Consider the following 25,482-nt stretch of genomic DNA (forward strand, 5'->3'; position numbering starts at 1 on the left):
CCCAGCTTGTCATCCACCATTTGGGATGCCTGCAAACTTACTGTTAGCTCTTCCTGCAAACATCATATGTTCTGTTCCCTTGAGAAATGTATTTCATGCATATGGTGGCAGTGTCCAAAGAAACAACAGTATCAGTTATATTATTGTATTGAATTTTCCGTAGTAGCAAAATCTGGAAAAATAGGTACAACATTCGGTTTTGTTTAGCACCACACATAACTCCCAACATGAGCAAAGAGGAGATCTAAGGCTGCATGATATCCCATTAAGTGCTTTTGTTAAATACTTTCAGAGGGTGACTTCTACCCCAGGAGGTCTGGTTGGCCGTAAAATAAGATTTTTCCCTATCTGTGCATTACTTTTAAATTCCATATGACTAGCACCCAACCACCACAAAGAGTGAGTCCCCAGGAGCTCCACTGCAGTCTTTCCTCAGTGGAAACTAGCTTATCTTTTTTTTTTTTTTTTTTTTTTTTTTTTAGATGGAATCTTGCTCTGTCGCCCAGGCTGGAGTGCAGTGGCGCAATCTTGGCTCACTGCAAGCTCTGCCTCCCAGGTTCACGCCAGTCTCCTGCCTCAGCCTCCTGAGTAGCTGGGACTACAGGTGCCCGCCACCATGCGCAGCTAATTTTTTTTTTTTTTTCTGTATTTTTAGTAGAGACGGGGTTTCACCGTGTTAGCCAGGATGGTCTCAATCTCCTGACCTCGTGATCCACCTGCCTCGGCCTCCCAAAGTGCTGGGATTAGAGGCATGAGCCACTGCCCCTGGCTGGAAACTAGCTTATCTTTATTTTCATCTATTCCAAGGTTGGTGCTAATTTCAATTGCTAAGCATTTTAGACTCTGATAATAGGAGGTATTTATGGGGACTTTCGGGGAAGCTATTTGGAAGGCAGGATTGAACCATGCCAAACAGTAAGATCCTAACCAGTGGGGAGCAAAATGGAGTAAGCATATTTTCTGTAGACCAATACAGGCAGACCCTCTGAGACTGGAAAAGAGGGCTACCTAGTAGTAATTGAGCATGAGTCAGTTCAGTTCATCCACTGGTACATCTGTATAGTTCCTGAACAAGGTCTAGAAGGAAACTTACTTTTTTATAGTTCCTCTCCTTTTAAAAAAATATTCTACATTTTATTATTTTCTTTTTTTTTTTTTTAACTTTCAGGTTCAGAGGTACATGTGGAGGTTTGTTATATAGACAAATTGTGTATTGTGGGGGTTTGGTGTACAGATTATTTCGTCACCTGGTGATAAGCATAGTGCCCAATAGGTAATTTTAAATCCGCACCCTCCTCCCACCCTCCATCCTCAAGTGGGCCCTGGTGTCTGTTCCCTTCTTTGCGTCCATGTGTACTCAATGTTTAGCTCCCACTAATAAATGAGAACATGTGGTATTTTTCTGTTCCTGTGTTGGTTGCTTAGGTCCTGATTATCTTTTTTAGCTTTCTGCCTTGAAGATCTGCCTGATATTGTCAGTGGGTCTCCCAGTATTATCTAAATCTCTTTGTAGGTCTCTGAATGCTTGCTTTATGAATCTGGGTGCTTCTGTGTTGGGTGCATATATGTTTAGGATAGTTAGGTCTTGTTGAATTAAGCCCTTTACCATTATGTAATGCCCTTCTTCGTCTTTTTTTTTTTCTTTGTAAAATATATTTTGTCTGAAATTAAAATAGCGACCCCTGCCTTTTTCTTTTGGTTTGGTTGGTAGATTTTCTCCATCCCTTTACTTTGAGCCTCTGGGTGGCATTGCACGTGAGGTGGATCTCTTGAAGATAGCCTACCATTGGGTTTTGCCTCTTTATTCAACTTGCCACACTGTTTCTTTTGATTGGGGCATGTAGCCCATTTACATTCAAGGTTAGTATTGATAAGTGTGGATTTGATCCTGTCATATTGTTAACTGGTTACTGTGCAGACTTGTCAGTGTGGTTGCTTTATAGTGTTACTAATCTGTGTACTTAAGTGTGTCTTTGTAGTGGCTGGTAACCCAGTCTTTCCTTCTTATAGTTAGCACTCCCTTCCAAAACTCTTGTAAGGCAGGTCTGATGTTAACAAATTCCCTTAGCATTTGCCTGTCTGAAAAGGATCTTATTTCTCTTTTGCTTATGAAACTTAGTTTGGTCAGATATGAATTCTTGGTTGAAAATTATTTTCTTTAAGAATGCTACTATAGGCCCCTGATCTCTTCTGGCTTGTAGAGTTTCTGCTGACAGTTCTGCTGTTAGTCTGATGGGGTTCCCTTTGTAGGTAACTTGTCCCTTCTCTCTTGCTGCTTTTAGCATTTTTTCTTTCATTTCCACCTTGGAGGATCTGATGACTATGTGTTTTGGGTTGATCTACTTGTATAGTATTTCACAAGGGTTTTCTGCATTTCTTGAATTTGAATGTTGGCCTCTCTAGCAAGGTTGGGGAAATTTTCATCGGTGATATCCTGAAATATGTTTTCAAAGTTGCTTGGTTTCTCTCCCTTTCAGTCACAGCAGTGAGTCATAGATCGGGTCTCTTTACATAATCCCATATTTCTCGGAAGTTTTGTCCATCTTCTTTATTGTTTTTTTTCTCCAAGTTATTTCAGAGAGCCAGTCTTCAAGCTCTGAGATTCTTTCCTCAGCTTGGTCAATTCTGCTGTTAATACTTGTGATTGCATTATGCAATTCTTTTAGTGTGTTTTTCAACTCTATCAGATCAGTTTGGTTCTTTCTTATAATGGCCATTTTGTTTATCAGCTTCTGTATTGTTTTATTGTAACCCTTAGATTCCACAGATTGCGTTTTGACTTTATCCTGTATGTTGATGATCTTCATTCCTGTCTGTATTCTGAATTTTATTTCTGCCATTTCAGCCATCTCAGCCTGATTAAGAACCATTGCTGGGGAACTACTGTAGTTGTTTGGAGGTAAGAAGACACTAGTGCTTTTGAGTTGTCAGTTTTTGCACTGGTTCTTTTTTATCTTTGTGGGCTCATGTGCCTGAAGTTGCTATCCTTTGGATGCTTTTTTTTTCTTTTATCCTACTTTATGTCCTTGTGTGTATGATTGTGGTATGAAGTGGGTTTAGCCAACTGATTTCATTTCTAGAAGGTTTTCAGGGGCCAAGGCTCAACTCAGGACTCCTAGACTATGTGCTGTAATTCTGCGGGGGGCTGATGTCAGGTCCCCGGCTTTGTTCTCTGGCCACTGGAGGTTAGGAACCTGCTCTGCTAGAGGGGCCAAGATATTTCTGGACCACTGATCAGAACACTTCAATGGGTGGTCCCAGCCAAAGTGCTTTGTATGGCAGTGGCAGTGGGATCTGTCCTTATATGCACGTGCCAGCAGTAGCAGTGGGGTGCGGTGCACACTCACCAGCTTCGGAGGGGTGCTGGCAGTTGCAAGGGTGCTGTTTTTTGTGCAGGCTTTTGCAGTGGCTGTGGTGTTAGCATGGGGGTGGGGCGCTGCGGCCACTGCTGGATTGTGTGTGCCCTCTGTGCATGGCAGTGGCCACTCAGGGTATGAGGGCAGGCCGCTGGTCTCCATGCATAGTTTCACACCACTGGCAGTGTTGACACAGAGGCAGGGTACTGGTGGCTGTGGGACTGGTGCCAAATGTGTGCACATTCTTGCTGGCAGCAGTGACTGCGCAGGGTGCAGGGCAGGTCCACTGGTCACTGTGCCTAGTTTTGCAACTGGTGGCTGTGTTGGTGTCGGGGTGGGGTACTGGTGGTCTCTGTACCTGCAGATGCTCCAGTGGCAGTGGCAGCATGGTGGTCGGGTGCAGTGCACTCAAGCCAGCAGTAGTGGCATGGCCGAGTGCACTGGCAGGAAATTGAAAGCAAGGTCTGTGCACAGGTGCTGGGAAAGTGATTCGGGTATTGGCTGCATACGAGCACCTGCAGGCAAGCTGGCATGGGGGAGGCTGCAGTGGGAGGAGAGAGTGGGATCAGGTGGTCTGGTGCACGGTCTGTTGTGGGTGGGAGTGGTGCTGGAGTTCTCCGCCATTCAGGCACGATCTGCCAACTCAGGTTGGTGTAGGCCCCCAGGACCCATCCCACCTGGGCATCCAAGGCTGCACTGCAAGCAGGGACAGCCAGGCTGAGGCCCAGGAAGAGGCCAGGAAACTGAGGAGTGCTTAGTTCAGATTGGCCAGGTCTCATAGGAAAGACTGCCCTGCATTTTTTAGGTCTGATAGTTCCTCTAGGGTTGAAGTCTCTTAGGGGAGCAAGGTGAGTCATGGGTGATGGGCATCGCTGGCCATGATCCACTACAGATGCTCCTGCACCAAAGCCTCTGGGCTCGGCACCAGCTAGAGTTCTGCTCCTACCACTTCTCTAAGAAGCTCTCCCTGCAAGCTCAAGTGTTCATGGGGATCCTGGGGTCTCCTGCCAGATTCCAGAGGCCTGTGGTGAGAGTCACTTGCTGTTTGCCTGCTCAACTCACCCCATTTCCAGGAGTCAGGGGCCAGGAACGAGTCCTAGTGTGTGGTAGCCCCTTGCAGCGTTCCTCGTTCCTCCCTCTTCAGCCCAGCACCTGTGTCTTCCCTTCATCCACTCTCAATGCCCTCCCCCTGAAGATCTGCTACGAGTGCACCAGTGTTCCTGATATCCCAGGCCCTTGGTGGCAGGTGTTCCTTCTGGCAGCATCTAGCTGATCATCTTGCCTCCGACCTGTTCCCTTTGTAGCGTAAGTGTGCATAACCACATTTAGTGGAAAAGCACCTTACTATATTTAATCCAATGACATTATACAAATAATCACAAGTGCCCACATAGATAGTCCCCAAGTCTTGAGTATGTGATGCCTGGAAGCATAATATACCTTTTGTAGGCATCGCTTGGTTTGATGTTCTTTATTTGATAGTGATTAGGTTGTTAATTGGAAAGGTTAGGATATTGCTTTCAGTGAGTGTAGGCAGGCAAATAGCAGTGACATTTAGAACATCAAGGATTGCTTTCTCTTCCTTTGGGGTTTCAGGGTAATTCTCTTTGGGAACTCAGAGAGGTGTTGGCATTAGTGGAACTGTTTCCTGGTTTTTACTCATTAGCCCACAAACCCAAATAGTTGCTCTGTTTTTTTTTGCTAGAGCATGAGCCTTACCTAAAGCGGTCATAAATTATGGTCCTATGGATTTTCCTGTAAGAAAAAGGAAAGATTAAGGCAATAGGAAATAAGGGAAAAAGAAAAGGGACATAGTTTTCATGATGACAGAGAAGAGAACTCTTGATCCATGATCAAATTCTTACCATCCATACTGCAGCAAAAGTCTGGAGGCTCTGAACTTTTGCTGCAGTATGGGTGGTAAGAATTTGATATGGTCCCTTCCATAAGGGTTTGAGGGCAGTGTTTCACTCATGTTGTTTTCAGAAGACCCACTTTCCATGTTCCAGATTGTGAAAGATTTGGTTGTCCTCCATTGATAGATCATGAAAGGCTTTTTTTTTAACCTGGTGAAAATACACTTTGGCATAATACATTAAGGCCTTGCAGTATTTAGTCATGTCAGTTTATAGGAGCAGGAGATATATGAGGTTTTGTTATTAGGGGCATAGGTTTTTCAGTAGCTATTTCATAAGAAACTAATTTATTTTGTATTTTCTGTTGGAGTGGATCTAATTGCCCATAAAGCCAATGGTAATACCTTTGGACAAGGCAATTCAATCAATTCGGTTAACTTTACCAATTTCAGTTTAAAGTTTCATTTATTCTTTAGACCTTTCCAGAAGATTAAGGGTGTTAGGGATGATGGTAATACTATTGTGTTTGATGAACTGTTTTAGCTGTTTTATAACTTGTCCACTGAAACAGGTTGTTCTATTGCTGGAGAGTCCTCCAGGGAAGCCCCAGAAGGAACATACTTTCTAACAACTTCTTAGTTATCGTCATAGCATTGGCCTTCCTACATGATAAGGCTTCTATCTGACTAGAGAACACACAGACTTTTGTAAGAACATATTTTTATCCCATTAAAGGTGGCAATTGATGAAATCCATCTGTAAACATTCAAATGGCCCAGCAGGCAGTAGAAATGTACCACCTAAAATTTTGATTATCTTTCCAGGATTATGAGCTTGATAAACCAAACATTGGTTGTAAACCATTTAACAATTTTAGAATACTCATCCCACCAATATTTTTTCAGTTTCTGCCTTTAGAGAGCATAACAGTTCTGGTTCAGGAGACTGTAAGATTATTTGTCCCTCTGAAAGAGAATTTTATATGCCCTTTTGCCTTGGAGAGCAAGTCTTGCCCCAGCAGATTTACTGGGGCAGTATCACATAGTTAAAAAGTATGATTTTCTGTAAATGACACCGATGTCAGCTGGATGGCTTCCACTATGGGAACCTTTTGAACTTCATTTGAAACCCTACCACAGAAATGATGTTTCCACAGAGTACATGTTTTTACTCTGAGGGATGTATTAGCTTATTAAGGTAGAGTTTATGGTAGATGAAAGTGGCTCTAGTATCCACCAGAATTGTGTAAGATTTTTCATTTGTTTTAACTTTTGTTTTTCCATGTTTATTTAAAGGTATTATGGGGAGCAGTTTTCTGGAGAATTCCCTGGATGCTCATCAATGTTGATTATTATCTCTAGAGTTAAGACCTTGTGGACTCGCTCTGGTGGGGGGGAAATAGTATGGCCCAAAGGAAGGAGGCTTACTGGTACACCGACATAAGAGTGTGAAATCTCTTTTCCAGCATCCTAGTTGTTTGCAATGAAGGGCGACACCTTAGGGCAAATAATTTATTGGTCTAAGATCTCTTGGTTTTAGCTTGAAATAAGGGAGAGGAAGTCCCTTTGGTCTTGGTCTTTGTGATTATTGTAATTAGAGAGACAAGCTTTTTGACCTTTGGTCTTTTACTTACTCTAGAATTCTAGAGTTTAGCTAGGGCTATCAATTCAATCACATCTGTAACTTCTCATCCTGGTTTGTGTTTTTTATTCAGGTTACTAAGTTCAAGATGAGCCCCATTTACAAATAGAGCAGTTAATCCTGTTTCAGGCATTGCCAGAAGTATCCCTTGGTGTATTGGAACCTGGAATGTTTTGCAAATAGTCTTTCTGAATGGACCCTGTAATCTGAAACTGGTTCATTCTATTTTTTGTCTATGAGATTGTACGATGGACCAATTAATTTTTTGTAGCAATATCTTAGGAATTGAATTTTAAAGGTTTTCGACAATTTTTCCAGCTCTCGTTGTCCCTACTCTTGATGAGGTTTTGGGGGAGTCTTTTTTTTTTTTTTTTTAAATTTATTTATTATTATTGTACTTTAAGTTGTAGGGTACATGTGCATAACGTGCAGGTTTGTTACATATGTATACTTGTGCCATGTTGGTGTGCTGCACCCATCAACTCATCATTTACATCAGGTATAACTCCCAATGCAGTCCCTCCCCCCTCCCCCCTCCCCATGATAGGCCCCTGTGTGTGATGTTCCCCTTCCTGAGTCCAAGTGATCTCATTGTTCAGTTCCCACCTATGAGTGAGAACATGCGGTGTTTGGTTTTCTGTTCTTGTGATAGTTTGCTAAGAGTGATGGTTTCCAGCTGCATCCATGTCCCTACAAAGGACGCAAACTCATCCTTTTTGATGGCTGCATAGTATTCCATGGTGTATATGTGCCACATTTTCTTAATCCAATCTGTCACTGATGGACATTTGGGTTGATTCCAAGTCTTTGCTATTGTGAATAGTGCTGCAATAAACATACGTGTGCATGTGTCTTTATAGCAGCATAATTTATAATCCTTTGGGTATATACCCAGTAATGGGATGGCTGGGTCATATGGTACATCTAGTTCTAGATCCTTGAGGAATCGCCATACTGTTTTCCATAATGGTTGAACTAGTTTACAATCCCACCAACAGTGTAAAAGTGTTCCTATTTCTCCACATCCTCTCCAGCACCTGTTGTTTCCTGACTTTTTAATGATGGCCATTCTAACTGGTGTGAGATGGTATCTCATTGTGGTTTTGATTTGCATTTCTCTGATGGCCAGTGATGATGAGCATTTTTTCATGTGTCTGTTGGCTGTATGAATGTCTTCTTTTGAGAAATGTCTGTTCATATCCTTTGCCCACTTTTTGATGGGGTTGTTTGTTTTTTTCTTGTAAATTTGTTTGAGTTCTTTGTAGGTTCTGGATATTAGCCCTTTGTCAGATGAGTAGATTGCAAAAATTTTCTCCCATTCTGTAGGTTGCCTGTTCACTCTGATGGTAGTTTCTTTTGCTGTGCAGAAGCTCTTTAATTTAATGAGATCCCATTTGTCAATTTTGGCTTTTGCTGCCGTTGCTTTTGGTATTTTAGACATGAAGTCTTTGTCCATGCCTATGTCCTGAATGGTACTACCTAGGTTTTCCTCTAGGATTTTTATGGTATTAGGTCTAACATTTAAGTCTCTAATCCATCTTGAATTAATTTTCGTATAAGGAGTAAGGAAAGGATCCAGTTTCAGCTTTCTATTTATGGCTAGCCAATTTTCCCAGCACCATTTATTAAATAGGGAATCCTTTCCCCATTTCTTGTTTCTCTCAGGTTTGTCAAAGATCAGATGGCTGTAGATGTGTGGTATTATTTCTGAGGACTCTGTTCTGTTCCATTGGTCTATATCTCTGTTTTGGTACCAGTACCATGCTGTTTTGGTTACTGTAGCCTTGTAGTATAGTTTGAAGTCAGGTAGTGTGATGCCTCCAGCTTTGTTCTTTTGACTTAGGATTGTCTTGGAGATGCGGGCTCTTTTTTGGTTCCATATGAACTTTAAAGCAGTTTTTTCCAATTCTGTGAAGAAACTCATTGGTAGCTTGATGGGGATGGCATTGAATCTATAAATTACCTTGGGCAGTATGGCCATTTTCACGATATTGATTCTTCCTATCCATGAGCATGGTATGTTCTTCCATTTGTTTGTGTCCTCTTTTATTTCACTGAGCAGTGGTTTGTAGTTCTCCTTGAAGAGGTCCTTTACATCCCTTGTCAGTTGGATTCCTAGGTATTTGATTCTCTTTGAAGCAATTGTGAATGGAAGTTCATTCCTGATTTGGCTCTCTGTTTGTCTGTTACTGGTGTATAAGAATGCTTGTGATTTTTGCACATTAATTTTGTATCCTGAGACTTTGCTGAAGTTGCTTATCAGCTTAAGGAGATTTTGGGCTGAGACAATGGGGTTTTCTAAATATACAATCATGTCATCTGCAAACAGGGACAGTTTGACTTCTTCTTTTCCTAACTGAATACCCTTGATTTCTTTCTCTTGCCTAATTGCCCTAGCCAGAACTTCCAACACTATGTTGAATAGGAGTGGTGAGAGAGGGCATCCCTGTCTTGTGCCAGTTTTCAAAGGGAATTTTTTCAGTTTTTGCCCATTCAGTATGATATTGGCTGTGGGTTTGTCATAAATAGCTGTTATTATTTTGAGGTACGTTCCATCAATACCGAATTTATTGAGCGTTTTTAGCATGAAGGGCTGTTGAATTTTGTCAAAAGCCTTTTCTGCATCTATTGAGATAATCATGTGGTTCTTGTCTTTGGTTCTGTTTATATGCTGGATTATGTTTATTGATTTGCGAATGTTGAACCAGCCTTGCATCCCAGGGATGAAGCCCACTTGATCATGGTGGATAAGCTTTTTGATGTGTTGCTGAATCCGGTTTGCCAGTATTTTATTGAGGATTTTTGCATCGATGTTCATCAGGGATATTGGTCTAAAATTCTCTTTTTTTGTTGTGTCTCTGCCAGGCTTTGGTATCAGGATGATGTTGGCCTCATAAAATGAGTTAGGGAGGATTCCCTCTTTTTCTATTGATTGGAATAGTTTCAGAAGGAATGGTACCAACTCCTCCTTGTACCTCTGGTAGAATTCAGCTGTGAATCCATCTGGTCCTGGACTTTTTTTGGTTGGTAGGCTATTAATTATTGCCTCAATTTCAGAGCCTGCTATTGGTCTATTCAGGGATTCACCTTCTTCCTGGTTTAGTCTTGGAAGAGTGTAAGTGTCCAGGAAATTATCCATTTCTTCTAGATTTTCCAGTTTATTTGCGTAGAGGTGTTTATAATATTCTCTGATGGTAGTTTGTATTTCTGTGGGGTCGGTGGTGATATCCCTTTTATCATTTTTAATTGCGTCGATTTGATTCTTCTCTCTTTTCTTCTTTATTAGTCTGGCTAGTGGTCTGTCAATTTTGTTGATCTTTTCAAAAAACCAACTCCTGGATTCATTGATTTTTTGGAGAGTTTTTTGTGTCTCTATCTCCTTCAGTTCTGCTCTGATCTTAGTTATTTCTAGCCTTCTGCTAGCTTTCGAATGTGTTTGCTCTTGCTTCTCTAGTTCTTTTAATTGTGATGTTAGAGTGTCAATTTTAGATCTTTCCTGCTTTCTCTTGTGGGCATTTAGTGCTATAAATTTCCCTCTACACACTGCTTTAAATGTGTCCCAGAGATTCTGGTATGTTGTATCTTTGTTCTCATTGGTTTCAAAGAACATCTTTATTTCTGCCTTCATTTCGTTATGTACCCAGTAGTCATTCAGGAGCAGGTTGTTCAGTTTCCATGTAGTTGAGCGGTTTTGATTGAGTTTCTTAGTCCTGAGTTCTAGTTTGATTGCACTGTGGTCTGAGAGACAGTTTGTTATAATTTCTGTTCTTGTACATTTGCTGAGGAGTGCTTTACTTCCAATTACGTGGTCGATTTTGGAGTAAGTACGATGTGGTGCTGAGAAGAATGTATATTCTGTTGATTTGGGGTGGAGAGTTCTATAGATGTCTATTAGGTCTGCTTGCTGCAGAGATGAGTTCAATTCCTGGATATCCTTGTTAACTTTCTGTCTCGTTGATCTGTCTAATGTTGACAGTGGAGTGTTGAAGTCTCCCATTATTATTGTATGGGAGTCTAAGTCTCTTTGTAAGTCTCTAAGGACTTGCTTTATGAATCTGGGTGCTCCTGTATTGGGTGCATATATATTTAGGATAGTTAGCTCTTCCTGTTGAATTGATCCCTTTACCATTATGTAATGGCCTTCTTTGTCTCTTTTGATCTTTGATGGTTTAAAGTCTGTTTTATCAGAGACTAGTATTGCAACCTTGGGGGAGTCTTTAATATCCTCATTAAGTTTTTCCCATTCTGTTGTCATACATTTTCAAGCTTTGCTGTGTCCCAGTATCATATGAATAAATTGGTCGGGAAGTCCTGGCTTGTAAGCTCCTGTGAGAATTCTAAAATCTTCAGTACATTTTTGGGGGTTTTCCCCTGGGCTAGGGAAGTCTTTTACCATGTCTGGAAGCTTAATTTTTGACCATGGAGTAAAGGTGGTTATGACAGGCAGGCCTGGCTGATCAGAGAATCTCGTTTTGTAAGGCATTTGTCTAACTTGCTTTTTTTCATTATCTTTAGAGTGAAAGAGTAGTTGAGCAAAAAGGTTATTAGACTCAGAGTATTGAGGTAAGGATGGGTGAAGAGAAAGAACAAAACAGGTTTGAATCAGTCAAGTTAGTCTTTTTTTGTATCATCCTTAAGCTTCTTAAGCTTTTCATTTGCCTTCTCTAAGAACTCTTAGCTGCCTGTGTGTACCAATTTAAAAAATGCATCTCATTGCTTATGAAGCATTTTGGATTCTTTCTTTTGTAATGTGCCTTGCAAGTGAACAAGTTTATGTAGGTTAAAACTTTCCCACTGTGGGCCACTGGAATTCTAAATTATTTTTTGTAAGTTTCACTCATTTTTTAGAAAAGCAACATGCCCTGAGTCTGTAGTTCTTTTTTTTTTTTTTTTTTTGAGACGGAGTCTCGCTCTGTCACCCAGGCTGGAGTGCAGTGGCCGGATCTCAGCTCACTGCAAGCTCCGCCTCCCGGGTTCACGCCATTCTCCTGCCTCAGCCTCCCGAGTATCTGGGACTACAGGCGCCTGCCACCTCGCCTGGCTAAGTTTTTGTATTTTTAGTAGAGACGGGGTTTCACTGTGTTACCCAGGATGGTCTCGACCTCCTGACCTCGTGATCGCCTGTCTCGGCCTCACAAAGTGCTGGGATTACAGGCTTGAGCCACCGCGCCCGGCCGAGTCTGTAGTTCTTATACACAAAATTGGCTCTAGTTCCAGATGGAGGAGTTCTAGACTCCATGTATCCAGATGAACTCATGATTCCCTGTCTTCTTGTGACTTACCATAGGCCTTCTAGTGGACCCAGTCTCTGGACCCTGTTTGGTAAAAGAATTGTTCAAGTAAATTTGGAGAGCTCAAAACATAAATCTATGTAGCTATAATCTGAAAGGGAAATCATGTACAACCTCCAGTTGCTGTGAGAGAGGAATGGATACAATGGGCTCAGCAAATACATTCATTTGGTCACTAGGGTGCTCCTGGGTGGTTGCTGGAAGTCACCTTTGGATCCCACTTCTGACACCAAACACTTAACTGTTAAAACCTCTAGACAAATTAAATTTAACAGTTTATTTTAGCAAAGAACAATTTTATGAATTAGCACTGAAAACTGGAAGGTTCAGAGTGTTCCACTCTGTGGCACGGAGAGTATGGTTTCATAAGTATAAATCAAACGTGGAAGTAAACTACAGAAATAGCTTGATTGGTTACAGCTAGGCATTTGCCTTATTTGTGCATGGTCTGATAACTTGACTGCCTATGATTGACTGAAGCTCAGCTGTTTCTCTCTGGCTTAAACCTAACTATTTGTTACAAAAGTATACTGCTAAGTTAGGTTTTGGTTTGTTTATTACTGAGTAAGATTGCAGTTTGTATATAGGAACTACAAGTACCAAGGGAGTCTCAGGCTAATAGCCTCCTGCTTATTTAATTTCACATGTGTAATATTGGATGTGTTTTCTTTCTCAGAGAAACCAGAGCTGGTTTTTAAAGAGTTGGAATATATAGCATTTGGATGTCTTCCCAGAGTAGAATGACCTTTACTCTCTTCTGAGGTAGAGTTTAGAAAGCTTAATTTTGTGCATGGTGATGAGTGAATTTGTTAGCATCTTTTTTCTTCAGCATGGATTTCAGAAACATCAATTTTGTTTTAAAGTAAAAATAAAGGCCAGGCGCGGTGGCTTATGCCTGTAATCCCAGCACTTTGGGAGGCTGAGGTGGGCAGATCACGAGGTCAGGAGTTTGAGACCAGCCTGGCCAACATGGTGAATCCCCATCTCTACTAAAAATACAAAAATTAGCTGGGCGTGGTGGCACATACCTGTAGTCCCAGCTACTTGGGAGGCTGAGACAGAAGAATCACTTGAACCCGGGAGGTGGAGGTTGCAGTGAGCCAAGCTCGTACCACTGCACTCCAGCCTGGGTGACAGAGCAAGACTCCATTTCAAAAAATAAATAAATAAGTAAAAATTACCAGTTTTGTTTTAAATGATCCCTTTGAATAAAATAACCTAGTTTTTTTAGGTTATTATGAAGTCAAACTTATTTGTCACCATCAAAATGGGTTTAATGAGGGAGAAATATGTGAAAAAGAAAAAAGATTTTACAAAAGAATTACTTATACAGTTGATCCTTGAACAATGCGGGAGTTAGGGTGTTGACCCCCTTTGTGGTCAAAAATCTATGTATAACTTTTGACTCCCCGAAAACTTAACTACTAATAGCCTACTGTTGACCAGAAGCCTTAGTGATAAGATAAATAGTTGACTAACACATATTGTGTATGTTATATATATTACATATTGTATTTTTACAATGAAGTAAGCTAGGGAAAAGAAAATATTACTAAGGAAATCAGGAAGAGAAAAATATACTATTGTTCTTAAAATGGAAGTGGATCATCATTAAGGACTTCATCCTCATTTTCTTCAAGTTGAGTAGGTTGAGGAGGAGGAAGCAGAAGGGTTGGCAGAGGTGGAGGAGGTAGAGACGAAGAAGGCACACTCATTGTAACTTTATGGAAATACATTGTAATTTCTGTCTGACTTTCTGAGTTATTCATTTTGTTACTAGTGGAGGATCTTGACTCTGAGTCATCTGGGTTCTTGGCGTTTTGAACAAAGAATTGGATAAAACATGCAAATCAATGAAAGGATGAAGCAACAAAAGCACAGATTTATTGAAATGAAAGTACCCTCCACAGAGTGGGAGCAGGCTCAAGCAAGTGGCTCGAGTACTGGTTAGAAAATTTTCCGGGGTTTAAATACCTTCTTGAGGTTTCCCATTGGTTACTTGGTTTACACCCTATGTAAATGAAGTAGTGGTCTGCAGCCAGTCTGATTAGTTGCTGAAGTTGACCAGTCAGAGGCTGAAGTGAAGTTACTGCATTACACCCTATGCAGGCATCTGATTGGTTGTGGAAGGTGAAGTGAAGTTACAAAGTTATAACCCTGCGCAAATGAAGACTAGGCCTGTGATCAGTCTGATTGGTTGCAGGAGGGGACCAGAAGTACTTGCCATTTTTCGTCTGTGACACAGTAGTGGGGTAGTTGCAAAGGGAGTAGCCTCTGATCCTTTTGTTACTTGGGCATGGAAAGTTGGGGTTTTCCTTTTGATTCAGTCTAGGAAGTCAGTGTGGATTGGCCTTAGGTTCCCTGCTTCCAGACCCTATTCTCCTGGCTCAGTTTCTCTAAAAATGTTTCTATACAGTACCAATCTTCTTCTACCATTTGCTTTAGTTTTAGCGTGTGTGTCATAGATCCATGTTGTGAAAGAAGTCAAAAGCAACCTTGAATGATCAGAACCCTTCTGCCAGATTGTCTAATGTCATTGTGTTTTCTGGTACTGATGCTTCTCCACCTTCCTCATCGTCTGGCACTGTGGCTCAGAAGCATTCATCTCTATCAAGCTGTCTTCTGTTAATTCCTCTGGTGTGATGTCTGTTAGCTTTTGAATTTCTCCAAGATCCCTGTCTTGAAACCCTTCACTTCACCTGCCCCACCTTTTTTGCCACATTCACAATCTCATGATTTCCTTGATTGGCTCCATTGTGAATCTTATGAATTCATGCATGATATGTGGACACAGTTTTTTTCAGCACAAATTTATTGTTTCAGGCTTGATGGCTTTTACAGCTTTTTCTATAACAATGATATTGTCTTCAATGGTGTAATCCTTCTAGAATTTCATGATGTTCTATCAGTGTTCTCTTGCATAGCTTTGAAAATTTTTTCCATAGAGTATCATGTATAATGAGCCTTAAAGGTCCTCATGATCCCCTGACCCTAGAGGCTGAATTAGAGGCCTTCTGTTTGGGGGAAAGTAGACCACTTTGATACCTTCAGAGTTGAACTCATGGGTTTCTAGGTGACCCTGGGTATTGTCTGATATCAGAAGAACTATAAAAGACAGTTCTTTATTGGCAAGGTACTTCTTGACTTTAGAGACAAAGCATTGATGCAACCAATCCAGGGAAAGGGGTCTTGTCCAAGCCTTTTTGTACAATCAGAAGACTGGCAACTGGTGTTTATCTTTTCCAGGCGCGGGGATTAGCAGCCTTACAGATAAGGGCAGCCCTGATCATAAATCTGATTGCACTTGCGCAGAACAGTAGAGTTAGCCTGTCCCTTCCTGCCTTAAATCGTGCTCACTTCTTTTACTAATTGATGTCTTTTGTGGCTCTTTTTTTTTTTACTTTTAGGTTCAGGGGTACTTGTTTGCAGGTTTGTTATATAGGTATTTTGTGCATCATGGGAGTTTGGTGTGCAGATTATTTCGTTTGTGACTTTTTTTTTCCCAGATGAGGGTACTTTTGTTTGTATTAAAAACCTGTTTGAGAAGGTATCCTTTCTTCTCCGTGATTTTTTTTATTGACACCTGGGAACTTGGCTGGTGCCTCTTGGTTAGCAGAAGCTGCTTCTCCTGTTATCTTGACTGTTTTTGTTTTTTTTTTTAAGTCAAACCTCTAAAATTCTCAAAGCATCTTATGCTGGCATTGAATTCTCCAGCTTTAGAACCTTCACTTTCCCTTTGCTCTCAGTTGTCATTTAATAACTTCCCTTTTTTTCAAATCATATTAGAGTCTAGCCTTTTTGATAGCAATCCTGCACCCACATAAAAGCTGCATTTTCAATAGGAAATAAAAATGTATTTCACAAAAGGATTTTTGTGCCCACTGGCACAGCTGCAGCAATGGCTTCACAAATTTCCTTTTCTTTTTTAACAGTGGTCCTTATGGTAGATTCATTTATCTTGAAATGGTGGGCAACCACAGATGCAGACCTCAGTCTATGGTGCACGTCAAGCAATTCATATTTTTCTTGTAATGTCATGACTTTTCTCTGCTTCTTGGAAGAAATTCTAACATCACTAGTAGCACTTTATATGGTTCCTACCTATGGTGTTATTCAAGGTTTACAATATTGCACTAAAGATGAAGAACATGTGATAACCATAAGAGATCATTTGCAGGTTTGTTACATAGGTATATACGTTCCATGGCGGTTGGCTGCCACCATCAACTCGTCATCTACATTAGGTATCCCTCCTAATACTATCCCTCCTCTAGGCCCCCACCCCCCAACAGGCCCCAGTGTGTGATGTTCCCCTCCCTGTGTCCGTGTGTTCTCATTGTTCAGCTCCCACTTATGAGTGAGAACATGTGGTGTTTGGTTTTCTGTTCCTGTGTTAGTTTGCTGAGAATGATAGTTTCCTGCTTCATCCCCGTCGCTGCAAAGGACATGAACTCACCTTTTTTTACGGCTGCATAGTATTCCATGGTGTACATGTGCCACGTTTTCTTTATTCAGTCTGTCATTGATGGGCATTTGGGTTGGTTCCAAGTCTTTGCTATTGTGAACAGTGCTGCAGTAAACATACGTGTGCATGTGTCTTTATAGTAGAATGATTTATAATCCTTTGGATATATACCCAGTAATGGGATTGCTTAGTCAAATGGTATTTCTGGTTCTAGATCCTTGAGGAATTGCCACACTGTCTTCCACAATGGTGGAACTAATTTATACTCCCACCAGTAGTGTGAAAGCTTTCCTATTTCTCCATATCCTCTCCAGCACCTGTTGTTTCCTGACTTTTTAGTGATTGACATTCTAACTGGTATCTCATTGTGGTTTCGATTTGCATTTCTCAAATGACCAGTGATGATGAGCATTTTTTCATGTGTCTGTTGGCTGCATAAATGTCTTCTTTTGAGAAGTGTCTGTTCATATCCTTAGCCCACTTTTTGATGGGGTTGTTTTTTTCTTGTAAATTTGTTTAAGTTCTTTGCAGGTTATGGATATTAGCTCTTTGTCAGATGGATACATTGCAGAAATTTCTCCCATTCTGTAGGTTGCTGGTTCACTCTGATGATAGTTTATTTTGCTGTGCAGAAGCTCTTTAGTTTAGATCCCATTTATCTATTTTGGCTTTTGTTGCCATGCTTTTGGTGTTGTAGTCATGAAGTCTTTGCCAATGTCTGTGTCCTGAATGGTATTGCCTAAGTTTTCTTCTAGAGTTTTTATGGTTTTAGGTCTTACATTTAAGTCTTTAATCCATCTGAGTTAATTTTTGTATAAGGTGTAAGGAAGGGGTCCAGTTTCTGTTTTCTGCATATGACTAGCCAGTTTTCCCAGCACCATTTATTAAATAGGGAATCTTTCCCCATTGCTTGTTTTTGTCAAGTTTGTCAAAGATCAGATGGTTGTAGATGTGTGGTGTGAATTCTGAGGCCTCTGTTCTGTTCCTTTGGCCTATATATCTGTTTTGGTACCAGTACCATGCTGTTTTGGTTACTGTAGCCTTGTAGTATAGTTTGTAGTCAGATAGCGTGATGCCTCCAGCTTTGTTCTTTTTGCTTAGAATTGTCTTGGCTATACGGGCTCTTTTTGGGTTTCATATGAAATTTAAAGTAGTTTTCTAATTCTGTGAAGAGGGTCAATGGTAGCTTGATGGGGATAGCATTGAATCTATAAATTACTTTGGGCAGTGTGGCCATTTTCACAATATTGATTCTTCCTATCCATGAGCATGGAATGTTTTTTCCATTTGTTTGTCTTCTCTTATTTCCTTGAGCAGTGGTTTGCAGTTCTCCATGAAGAGGTCCTTCACATCCCTTGTAAGTTGTATTCCTAGATATTTTGTTCTCTTTGTAGCAGTTATGAATGGGAGTTCACTCATGAGTTGGCTTTCTGTTATTGGTTTATAGTTATTGGTTTATAGCAATGCTTGTCATTTTTGCACATTGATTTTGTATCCTGAGACTTGACTGAAGTTGCTTATCAGCTTAAGGAGTTTTTGGGCTGAGACGATGGGATTTTTGTAAATATCATGTCATCTGCAAACAGGGACAATTTGACTTCCTCTCTTCCTGTTTTTATATGCTTTATTTCTTTCTCTTGTCTGCTTGCCCTGACAAGAACTTCCAATACTATGTTAAATAGGAGTGGTGGGAGAGGGCATCCTTGTTTTGTGCTGATTTTCAAAGGGAATGCTTCCAGCGTTTGCCCATTCAGTATGGTATTGGCTGTGGGTTTGTCATAAATAGCTCTTATTGAGATATGTTCCGTCAATACCTAGTTTATTGAGAGTTTTTAGCATGAAGAGGTGTTGAATTTTATTGAAGGCCTTTTCTACATCTATTGATATAATCATGTGCTTTTTGTCATTGGTTCTGTTTATGTGATGGATTATATTTATTGATTTGGTTATGTTGAACCAGCCTTCCATCCCAGGGATGAAGCCGACTTGATCGTGGTGGGTAAGTTTTTTGATGTGCTACTGGATTCAGTTTGCCAGTATTTTATTGAGGATTTTTGCATCGATGTTCATCAGGCATATTGGCCTAAAATTTTCTTTTTTTGTTGTGTCTCTGCCAGGTTTTGGTATCAGGATGATGCTGGTGTCATAAAATGAATTACGGAGGAGTCCCTCTTTTTCTGTTGTTTGGAATAGTTTCAGAAGGGATGGTACCAGCTCCTCTTTGTACCTCTGATAGAATTCGGCTGTGAATTCTTCTGGTCCTGAGCTTTTTTTGGTTAGTAGGCTATTAATTACTGCCTCAATTTCAGCACTTATTATTGGTCTATTCAGAGATTTGACATTTTCCTGGTTTAATCTTGGGAGGGTGTATGTGTCCAGGAATTTATTCATTTCTTCTAAATTTTCTAGAGGTGTTTATAGATTTGTATAGAGGTGTTTATAGTATTCTCTGATGGTGGTTTGTATTTCTGTGGGATCAGTGGTGCTATCCCCTTTACCATTTTTTATTGTCTGTTTGATTCTTCTCTCTCTTCTTTATTAATCGGACTAGTGGTCTATCTATTTTGTTAATTTTTTCAAAAAACCAGCTCCTGGATTCATTGATTTTTTTGAAGGGTTTTTCATGTTTCTATCTCCTTCAGTTCTGCTCTGATCTTAGTTATTTCTTGATCTTAGTTATTTCTTGTCTTCTGCTAGCTTTTGAATTTGCTTGCTTTTGCTTCTCTGGTTCTTTTGTGATGTTAGGATGTCAATTTTAGATCTTTCCCACTTTGTGATATGGACATTTAGTACTATAAATTTCCCTCTAAAACACTGCTTTAGCTGTGTCCCAGAGATTCTGGTACATTGTGTCTATGTTCTCATTGGTTTCAAATAACTTACTTATTTCTGCCTAAACTTCGTTATTTAGCCAGTAGTCATTCAGGAGCACGCTATTCAGTTTCCATGTAGTTGTGCGTTTTTGAGTGCATTTCTTAATCCTGAGTTCTAATATGATTGTACTGTGGTCTGAGAGACCGTTTGTTATGATTTCCGTTCTTTTGCATTTAGCTGAGGAGTGCTTTACTTCCAATTATGTGGTCAATTTTAGAATAAGTGCAATTGTGGTGCTGAGAATAATGTATATTCTGTTGATTTGGGGTGGAGAGTTCTGTAGATGTCTATTAGGTCCACTTGGTCCAGAGCTGAGTTCAAGTCCTGAATATCTTTGTTAATTTTCTGTCTCATTGATCTATCTAATACTGACAGTGGGATGTTTAAACTCTCCCACTGTTATTCTGTGGGAGACTAAGTCTCTTTGTCGGTTTCTAAGAACTTGCTTTATGAATCTGGGTGCTCCTGTATTGGTTGCATATATATTTAGGATAGTTAGCTCTTCTTGTTGAATTGATCCCTTTACCATTGTGTAATGCCCTTGTTTGTCTTTTTCTGATCTTTGTTGGTTTAAAGTTTGTTTATCAGAGACTACAACCCCTGCCTTTTTTTTTTTGCTTTCCATTTGCTTGGTAAATATTCCTCCATCCCTTTATTTTGAGCCTATGTGTGTCTTTGCACATGAGATAGGTCTCCTGAATACAGCACACTGATGGGTCTTGACTCTTTATCCAATTTTCCAGTCTGTGTCTTTTAATTGGGGCATTTAGTCTGTTTACATTTAAGGTTAATATTTTTATGTGTGAATGTGATCCTGTCATTATGATGGTAGCTGGTTATTTTGTCTATTAGTTGATGCAGTTTCTTCATAGTGTCTTTGGTCCTTACAATTTGGTATGTTTTTGCAGTGGCTGGTACCGGTTTTTCCTTTCAATATTTAGTGCTTCTTTCAGGAGCTCTTGTATGGCAAACCTGGTGGTGACAAAATCTCTCAGCATTTGCTTGTCTGTAAAGGATTTTATTTCTTGTTCGCTTATGAAGCTTAGTTTCGCTAGATGTGCAATTCTGGGTTGAAAATTCTTCATTTTAAGAATGTTGAATATTGGCCCCCACTCTCTTCTGGCTTATAGGGTTTCTTCATAGAGATACACTGTTAGTTTGATGGGCATCCCTTTTTGGGTAATTCAGCCTTTCTCTCTGGCTGCCCTTAACATTTTTTCCTTCATTTCAACCTTGGCGAATCTGACGATTATGTGTCTTGGGGTTGCTCTTCTCGAGTAATATCTTTGTGGTGGTCTCTGTATTTCCTGAATTTGAATGTTGGCCTGTCTTGCTAGGTTGGGGAGGTTCTCCTGGAAAATATCCTGAAGAGTGTTTTCCAGCTTGGTTCCATTCTCCCCGTCACTTTCAAGTACACCAAATCAAACATAGGCTAGGTCTTTTCACATAGTCTCATATTTCTTGGAGGCTTTGTTTGTTCCTTTTCATTCTTTTTTCTCTAATCTGTCTTCATGCTTTATTTCATTAAGTTGATCTTCAATCTCTGATATCCTTTCTTCTGCTTGATCAGTTAGGCTATTGATACTTGTGTGTGCTTCACGAAGTTCTCATGCTGTGTTTTTGAGCTCCATCAGGTCATTTATGTTCTTCTCCTAACTGGTTATTCTAGTTAGCAATTCCTGTAATCTTTTTTCAAGGTTCTTATCTTCCTTGCACTGGGTTAGAACATGCTCCTTTAGCTCGGAGGAGTTTGTTAGTATCCACCTTCTGAAGCCTACTTCTGTCAATTTATCAACCTTATTCTCTGCCCAGTTTTTTTCCCTTGCTGGCTAGGAGTTGTGATCCTTTGGAGGAGAAGAGGTGTTCTGTTTTTTGGAATTTTCAGCCTTTTTGCTCTGGTTTTTCCTCATCTTTGTGGATTTACCTACCTTTGCTCTTTTATGTTGGTGATCTTTGGATGGGGTTTCTGTGCAGACGTCCTTGTTGTTGATGTTGATGCTATTCCTTTCTGTTAGTTTTCCTTCTCTAACAGTCAGGCCCCTCTGCTGCAGGTCTGCTGGAGTTTGCTGGAGGTCCACTCCAGACCCTGTTTACCTGGGTATCAGGTAAACAGCAGAGGCTGCAGAACAGCAAAGATTGCTGCCTGTTCCTTCCTCTGGAAGCTTCGTCCCAGAGGGGCACCCACAAGATGCCAGCTGGAGATCTCCTCTGTGAGGTATCTGTCAACCCCTGCTGAGAAGTATTTCCCAGTCAGTAGGCACAGGGGTCAGGGACCCACTTGAGGAGGTAGTCTGTTCCTTAGCAGAGCTTGAGTGCTGTGCTGGGACATCTGCTGCTCCTTCAGAGCTGGCAGGCAGACATGTTTAAGTCTGCTGAAGCTGCACCCACAGACAACTGTTCCCCCAGGTGCTCTGTCCCAGGGAGATGGGACTTTTATCTATAACCCCCTTGACTGGGACTGCTGCCTTTCTTTCAGAGATGCCCTGCCAGACAGGAGGAATCTAGAGAGGCAGTCTAGCCACAGCGGCTTTGCCACACTGTAGTGGGCTCTGCCCAGTTCGAATTTCCCCGTGGCTTTGTTTACACTGTGAGGGGAAAACTGCCCACTCAAGCCTCCGTCATGGTTGATACCCCATTTCCCCACCAAGCTCGAGTGTCCCACGTTGACTTCAGACTGCTCTGCTGGCAATGAGAATTTCAAGCCAGTGATCTTAGCTTGCTTGGCTCTGTGGGGGTGGGATGTGCTAAGCTAGACAACTTGGCTTTCTGTTTTCAGCCCCTTTTCCAGGGGAGTGAACAGTTCTGTCTCGCTGGTGTTCCAGGCACCACTGGGGCATGAAAAGAAACTCCTGCAGCTAGCTCGGTGTCTGCCCAAACGGCCGCCCAGCTTTGGGCTTGAAACCCAGGGCCCTGGTGGTGTAGGTACCCAAGGGAATCTCCTGGTCTGCAGGTTGTAAAGACAGTGGGAAAAGCACAGTATCTGGACCAGAGTGCACTGTTCCTCACGACAGAGTACCTCACAGCTTCCCTTGGCTAGGGGAGGGAGTTCCCTGACCCCTTGTTCTTCCCGGGTGAGGCGATGCCCCAGTCTGCGTCTGCTCCCCCTCTGTGGGCTGTACCCACTGTCTAACCAGTCCCAGTGAGATGAGCTGGGTACCTCAGTTGGAAATGCAGAAATCACTTGCCTTCTGTGTTGATCTTGTTGGGAGCTGCAGACCAGAGTTGTTCCTATTTGACCATCTTGCCAGACAGCCAAGAGATCACTTTTTACTGTGATAGGCAATTTACTGTAGAGAGGAACTGTTCACACAGAGATGATTAGTGTCACATGGTATCGTGAGTAGACACTTGCAACACGAGCTCATCGCAATAGCAACAGGAGATGACCACAAAGTTATTACAGTACCAGAGTTAATTTTATGTAATTATGATTTAATACTGTGTCTTTGCACTTGTTTGTATTTCTTTCAACTGCAGACGGCACTAAGTACCATCTATAAGTGTTTGTGTGGGTAAGTGCTGATAAATTCTAACTTTTTATAATATATTTATATATTTTTTATGGTAGAAATGCTGAGATGGACTGATATCTACATATATTGTATGCATTTTTTACATACCTAACTTCTCAAATTTTTTTATATTTTAAGCTATGCAGTTCATCTGTGAATTTTTTCAGATTGTCACAAATCTCCAAAAATGTTAAAAAATATATTTATTGAAAATAATCCATGTATAAGTGGACCCACACAGTTCAAATCTGTGTTGTTGAAGTGTCAGCTGTATTTAGCTATTCTGAATCTATTTTTATTTTAAAAATTCCTTTCTAGTTTGAGTTGGAAAACTGATGCTTTATAGTGTAATCACTGTTGGTGACAGTGCAAGTCATACAATGCACGCAGAATTTACTGGTTGGAAAAATTAGTTTTTAGTTGATTTTTTTTTTTTTTTTTTGTAAAGCAAAACTTCTTAGCTATTAAAACTGTTCCACACAGTTGCCCACAGCTCGAAACCTATCAAATGTAGAAAATAGGGACATCACAGGAAAATTTGGAGGGCATAATACAAAGAAGGGCGACAGCTGGTTTTCCCTTCCAAAGGTCAAAATGACCTTAGGCTGGAGTTGCCTTTCTGCCCTATCCTTGGTTTTACTAAATTTATTTGGGACCTCATCTACCATGAGCCTGACTTTTGCTCAGGAAAGAGGCCTGAGAATTTAAGGACTATCTGTGAGTGGGTAGAGCTGATAGAACTTTGTCTGCTAATGTTTTCGGGTTTTCTTTGAATTTTATTCTTTCCGATTCCTCACGTTGGCCTGAGGCTTCTTGTGATTGCTGTGAAGATGATTATCCAGGTCCTTTGTGATCTTTCTTATTGGACGTTGGAACCAGCTCTCCTTGCCTGTGACTCACTCGCTAAATGTGTAAAGAAATGAACAGATCTGAAACAGGATTTTTTCACCTGGAAAAGAGTACACCCGAACTGTACACAGCCGTGATGAGTTACTGGCATAAATACTTATTTAAAGATCTTCTTCCACTGGATGCTGTGCTACCTTGTGTGAACAGCTGCATTTATCTATTTCACTACTTAGCATAGTGTGTGGTACACAGTAGGCATGGAATAATGATAATAAATGGATTAAATGGATACGTGAAGGTATACAGGAGACTTTAATAAGCCATCGTAGATGGTTCCAGGCAGGAGAATATGAAGGTGTAATTTCAAGTACAGTTGTTATTGTCAGTTTTGCTTTCCACAGTTTCAGCTACCCATAGTCAACCACAATATAAAAATATTACATGGAACATTCCAGAAATAATACATAAGTTTTAAGTTGCTGAATAATGTGATGAAATCTTAGGCTGTCCCAGTTCGTCTCGCCTGGGACATGAATTGTCCTTTTGTCCTGCATATTCATGCTGTATGTGTTACCCACCCTTTAGTCACTTAGTAGCCTTTTGGATTCTCAGATTGAAAACAGTGTGTATAGGGCTCTGTTCTATCAAATGTTTCAGGCATCCTCTTGGAATGTATCCTCCATGGATAAAGGGAGACTACTTGTGTAATCTGGTAAAATGGATGAATTATTCATAAACAATGTCAGAACCAGCTATTTCAAACAAGATTAGATTCTCTAGCCTCATATCATATGCCAGGATGAATTTTATATGGATTAAGGATTTAAATGTAAAAAAAAAAAAATTTTAAGAGTTCCATACTAAAATACAGGTTTATATTTAGTAAAATAGTCAAGAAAGGTTTTTTTAAAAAAAGCATAACATCAAAGCCTAAAATTACAAAGGAAAAGAGTGCAAAATTCATCCTCATAAATATTAAAAACTAGTGTGTTGCAAATAAATTCAAAAGATAAGGGAAATACTGGGAAAAATATCTGAAATATGACAGAGTGTCATTAATATATCACAGGCTTTTACATTTTAGAAAAAAATGACTGATAATCTCAGTAGTGAAAAGACCATAGGAAATAAGGAAGTAATTCACAGAAAAAGAGTTCAACTCCATTTATCAGAGAAATGCAAATGAAATCAAGATTGCATTCTTCACCTATCAAATTGGCAGATGCAACAACAGCTGGTACTTACTGAGCCCCTTCTGTGTTAGCAACTATTCTAAGAGTTACCACCACTCATACATTATGTAAAGGCTAATGGGTTGTAAATTTAACTTTTGAGGACTTTATTGTATGTATGCATATTAGTCTGTTCTCACACTGCTAATAAAGACATACCCGAGACTGGGTAATTGATGAAGGAAAGGAGGTTTAATGGACTCACGGTTCCACATGGCTGAGGAGACCTCACAATCGTGGTAGAGGGTAAATGGGAAGAAAGTCATGTCTTACATGGCAGCAGGCAAGAGAGCTTGTGTAGGGTAGCTCCCCTTTATAAAACCATCAGATCTTGTGAGACTTATTCACATGAGAGCAGCATAGGAAAGACCTGCCCCCATGATTGAATTACCTCCCACCAGCTCCC

General features: G+C 40.6%; 1 long non-coding RNA gene across 1 annotated transcript; it reads left to right on the forward strand.

Moving 5' to 3' along the window:
• Nucleotides 1–655: 655 nt before the first annotated feature.
• Nucleotides 656–24,743, forward strand: LOC141408092 (uncharacterized). The gene is made up of 2 exons (XR_012420559.1): nt 656–807; nt 21,535–24,743. It is a non-coding gene; the product is annotated as an uncharacterized lncRNA (long non-coding RNA).
• Nucleotides 24,744–25,482: the final 739 nt, after the last annotated feature.

This window comes from Macaca fascicularis, chromosome 11, assembly GCF_037993035.2.
Source record: "Macaca fascicularis isolate 582-1 chromosome 11, T2T-MFA8v1.1".
NCBI classification, from domain to species: Eukaryota; Metazoa; Chordata; class Mammalia; order Primates; family Cercopithecidae; genus Macaca; species Macaca fascicularis.